This window comes from Triticum dicoccoides, chromosome 4A (assembly GCF_002162155.2).
Source record: "Triticum dicoccoides isolate Atlit2015 ecotype Zavitan chromosome 4A, WEW_v2.0, whole genome shotgun sequence".
NCBI lineage: Eukaryota > Viridiplantae > Streptophyta > Magnoliopsida > Poales > Poaceae > Triticum > Triticum dicoccoides.
The window spans coordinates 653,227,531-653,233,190 of record NC_041386.1 but is presented as its reverse complement, the minus strand read 5'-3'; positions in this window follow the sequence as shown (position 1 = coordinate 653,233,190).

Here is a 5,660-nt window from a genome sequence, read left to right as displayed (position 1 = left end):
AGACAGGGCTTAAAAGAAATGCCACCGTCGGACGTCTGAGCGACATCACAGACAGGGCTTAAAAAGAAATGCCACCGTCGGACATCTGAGCGACATCACAGACAGGGCTTTAAAAGAAATGCCACCGTCGGACGTCTGAGCGACATCACAGATAGGGCTTTAAAAAGAAATGCCACCATCGGACGTCTGAGCGACATCACAGACAGGGCCTTTAATAAATGTAAATAACAAGATTAGTCCATCCACAAGAATAATCTTTTAACCGGATTTATCACACATAAATCCCACCGGGTTTTTGTCAATGAGGTTGATACCTGACAAGATAAGATGAATATAGTACTTGAACAAAGCACAAGATAATTGAAGGATTTGAGACTCTGCAGAGTTTGGATGAACTGACCACAGCCAACGGATTTCCGTAGTCACGAAGGACTAGTTCCGTTTACGGTATTCAGTAGAAACACATTTAACTAGTACACACCCATTTCACCTCACGATGCCAGGAATCGCCCTGGACAACGTCCAAGAAAAACTTTGAGACGGGGAGGCCACAACCTCGAATAGCATGGGATCAAATTTCTATACGCGCGCTCTAAGGGGTGCCCCCCTCTCGGTCCCAACCGGAAACACCCATGCCCCCTGACCGGATGACGGGCTTTAATCCAGGGCCATGGAACCCTCATCCCGGGCTCTCCACTTGGTGTGTACCAGGAAAACAGTTGCAACTTACTATGCCATATCCCTTGCGAAAAACAAGTGGCAGCATAGGAAGGAAGTGAAAGGAATATGATTTTGATCATGTTGACACTGCTGTCAAAGGACTGGCCTAAGCCTGGCATGTCACAACACCGCCATCTTATCCATCCTCACGCCAACACATGGCTATGCAAATATGTATCCAACAACATAATGCTTACCAAAACTTACTTTCCGATTATATATATGAAATATAACATTTAATAGTTGTTCATAAACATGCCATGAACATACAAAAATGCAAACACGCAACAACACTCATCATATCAAGAGTTCAAACATGCTTTCCTGGTTCGGAGTAGTCGGAGCCTAACTGTGTGAGGTTTGTAGCTCCGTCACCTCCTTCGGTATCTACGGTATAAGAAATGATACGCACGCAACGTAAATGCCGTGAGTGTACAGAAAAGTGTTCCAAATATTTCCAAAATAAATACGATAAAAAGCTAGACAAAATTTTGAAGAGGACAGAAAAAGAATCACTCAAAAATTCCTTTCTGTTAAAAAGTTATAGGTGTTTTAACCCAAGGACTCATCTGTAATGAAACAGAAAACTTCCAGGGGGTTCTGCGGAAAAGTACAGATAACGTTTCGTTTTAAAAAACGGCTGAGAGACTGACAGGCGGGCTCCACCCGTCAGGTTTGAATTTTCAAATGAGGGAAAACAGAGCGCGACGGCGCCGAGAGGCGCGGTGGTCGCCGGCGGCGATCCACGGTGAGGTAAGGTGATCGGGGTGTACCTCTGTGTTTAGGGTGCCATTCCGCGTCTGTGGGAGGTGGTGGTGGTCGCCGGTGAGTACCACGTCGGTGGTGATGCTTGCTCCGGCGGACGGCGGTTCGGGTGGTCGTGGATCTCGCCGGAGAGAGCTGCGAGGCCAAAATTGAGCTGGGGGTTATCTTACTAGAGGTGGTACGAGGCTACGGTCGAAACTAGGGCGGCGGAGGGGTTCTCACCGGAGAGAACGAAGCCGGAGCCCGAGGCGGACGGAGGTGGCCGGAGTCGAGGAGGAAAGGCCCCTCGAGGCTCGTTCAGTGGCCGGGCGGGGTCTGGTGTGGTGGTGGAGTCGTGCGGAGGCAAGCGCAAGCTCGGGGTGCTATATATAGCCGCCCCGAGGCGGTTGCCGAGAACAGGGTTCTCCGGCGAGGTGATTACGGCGGTGCAGAGGTTGCACGAGGGGGTTCAGAGGTTGAGCGTCATCGTGGATGTCCCCTGGTTCCGTTTAGATGCTGACCGCGCTGTAATTTGGTCGCCAAGGGGGAGTTCGACGGAACGGGGCGGCGCGGGCCCGTCGGCGGCAGAGAGCGCGCTCTGCGTGTGCCGCGCCACGGCGACGGTGCTGCATGCGTGCGCTGGCAAGGAGGTGGCCACGCGGAGCCACCAGGACGGTTGGGCGGCGCCGAACGGTGTTGTGCCGCCGTTCTGCTTCCGATCGGCCGCTACGGCGCTACGGCCGCCGCAAGACACGCCGGCGCAGGCGGGCCAGGGCGCCACCTATGCCAGGAAGGCGCCAAGCGCGCGTGTGAGGCTCCGGACAAGCAAGCCTGGCCGTGAGCTATGTGCCAAGTGCACTGTGAGCTCGTGACTGAAGTTACTGACGAAGATCGACACTGAACTTCTGAATTTCTGAAAGTGAACAGTACTAGCGCATGCAAGGTGTTCGACAGAATGATTCTAGTGTGTAGAGATCTCCCCTTGAGCTAGTTTTTGGTGGAGGGGCCTCTCATTGCACCTGGAGGCTGCCTGAATATTTGTAGAATTTTTGGAGAGGTGTAGATATGGTTTTCACCAAATTTGGCAAATCTGGTCCAAACTTGCAGTGAGTGAATTTTGAAATATTTGAACAGGAGAAGAGTGGATCAAGATGGTTCTGGGTTGTGGGTACAAAGGACTATCCAGGGGTGTTGAGTTGAGGTCAAAAGTCATAAGCATTGGGGGACTTGCTTTGCAATCCACCTAGGCTCAAAAGAAAAGGCAGAACTATTTTGGGAGGAGAAATAGTTGGAATAAAGTCCAAAAATGGATTTTATTAGTTTGGACAGAATGTTTGGGTTGAACTATAGTGGGAGGAGAGGTTTTGGGAAAATTTCACCATAGGAGGCATGGTAAAATTTTGAAGGGATCAAAACCAAATAAAAGCCCAAAACTAAAAGGGTTTTCATTTTAAAAGAAACCAAATCCAAGAAAAGGATTTTGAGAGGGCAAACATAGAAGATGGTTTTTAGGAAGGGTTTAAATGACCTCCTTTCAAACCAAGCAAGGCTCTTTTGAAAAACAAAACACCAAAAAATTTGGAGTGTCACAAAGACCTAGAGGTCCGCTCTTTGATCGACGTGATGCACGTGACGAAGAACCTTTGCATGAACCTGCTAGGCTTCTTGGGCGTGTATGGGAAGACAAAAGATACAACTGAGGCATGGGAGGACCTGCAACATTTGCACGAAAAAGACGGCATGCCTCCAAAGCAGTATGAAGGTCCTGCCAGCTATGCTCTTACCAAAGAAGAGAAGGAAATCTTCTTTGAATGCCTGCTTAGTATGAAGGTCCCTAAATCGCGGTATGAGGGGAGACTGACTGGAGAAGGCACGCTTGGAAGGGACTCAATAATATGGAGGGACGGATATTCTTGGTCTCAAGCACACTACACAGTTCTACAGAACTCTACCTTGGTGACCCCGTATGTCGATGAACACAAGAACAGGTTGCGCTCCAAACACCCGGAGCAGTGCGACGACTGGATTACATGTGAACACATCAGGACTTTTAGCAGTTGGTTGGAAACACGTCTCAGAGGTGACAACACTATTTGTGATGAGTTGTACTTGTTGTCCAGGGGACCATCTTCGACTGTTATGATTTGGAAAGGATATGAGATAAATGGGAATACATTTTACACGATTGACCAAGATCAAAAGAGCACCAACCAAAACAGCGGTGTCTGCTTTGATGCAACAACCGAGAGGGGAAAGGACACATATTATGGTGACATAGTGGACATATGGGAACTTGACTACGGACTTGATTTTAAGGTCCCTTTGGTTAAGTGCAAATGGGTCAATCTGTCAGGAGGCGGGGTACAGGTAGACCCACAGTATGGAATGACAACAGTGGATCTGAAAAATCTTGGGTACACTGACGGACCGTTCGTCCTAGCCAATGATGTGGCACAGGTTATCTATGTGAAGGACATGTCTACCAGAATGAGAAAAAGAAAAGATAAGGAAGTGAATACATCATACGATGAGCCAAATCGCCACATAGTTCTTTCAGGAAAAAGGGACATCGTGGGAGTGGAGGGCAAGACAGTCATGTCTGAAGATTATGAAAAGTTTCATGAAATTCCTCCCTTCAAAGTCAAGGCTGACCCCAGCATCCTGATAAACTATGAAGATTATCCATGGTTACGGCGCAATAAGCAAATGACACAAGCGAAGAAAAAGTGAAGACTTACTCCCGCAACTATTATGATTATACCATGCCAACTTTGTAACAGACGAGTATGATACCATTGTCCGTTTTGTACATGCACATGCTATGTGGGTGAATTTATGATACCATGCCAGCTTTCAACTTTTTCAGAGTTCATTTGAAAACTAATGGCACTAACAGAAAGTTTATAATTTTTCTAAAACTAAAAGCAATAAAGAATTAAAAATAGAGCAAAAAATAAAAGAAAATAAATAATGCAGAAAACAAAACAAAAAAACAGGAAAAAAAAATAAAAATAGCAACAATAAGTATTTTGTTGTAATTAGAAACAAATAAAATAAATAAAGCAAGAAAGAAAACAAAAAAAGTGTTTTCAAATTTGAAAACTAATGGCACTAATAGAAAGTTTATAATTTTTTCTAAAACTAAAAGCAAAAAAAGAATTAAATAATAGAGCAAAAAACAAAAGAAAATAAATAATGCAGAAAACAAAACAAAAAACAGGAAAAAAAAATTAAAATAGCAACAATAAGTATTTTGTTGTAATTAGAAACAAAATAAAATAAATAAAGCAAGAAAGAAAACCAAAAAAGTGTTTTCAAATTTGAAAACTAATGGCACTAACAGAAAGTTTATAATTTTTCTAAAACTAAAAGCAAAAGGAATTAAAAATAAAGAAAAAACAAAAGAAAATAAATAATGCAAAAAAACAAAAAAAACTGCCATCTATTGGGCCACTACGGCATGAATACGACTAGAAACCCAACCTGGGCCAGGATTCAGGCCCGTAGAAGGCCCAATAGGCCCACCGCTGCATAGTGTCAGATTAGGCCCGAAAGCCTGCAGTCGAGAGGTGCTCGAGATGGTGGGCGCAACAGCGCTTATAAACCACACTCGAGCCCTCTCAACTAGCGAGGTGGGACTAAACTTTCGCCGCGCTGCAGGCAGCACAGGGGCCTTTGGTCCCGGTTGGTGGCACCAACCGGGACTAAAGGGGGGGGGGGCATTGGTACCGGTTGGTGCGACTAACCGGGACCAATGCCCACCCTTTAGTCCCGGTTGCTGCCACCAACCGGGACCAAAGGCCGCTGCTTCCCGCCCTTTGGGCTGCTGAAAAGAGGCCTTTGGTCCCGGTTGGATTCACGAACCAGGACCAATGCTCTTGCTATATATACATCACTTAGCATTTTTCGACCAAATCACCCATTTTCTCCCCCGACGCCCCCTGCTCCTCCTCGTCGCCGTCACCGCCCGACGCCCCTGCTCCACCTTGTCATCGCCGCAGCCACTGACGCTGTCAGGCTGCTCGCCTTCGCAGTCGCCGCCGCCACCGACGCCGTCAGGCTGCTCACCTTCGCCGTGGCCGCCGCCCCCTATGAGCACAGGCCCTCCCATCCCGCGCCCCTGCGCACCTGTCCTGCGTAGTCGCCGCGCCGCCGCCCCTGCCCTGCGCGGCCGCCGTGCGCCGCCCCTGCCCTGC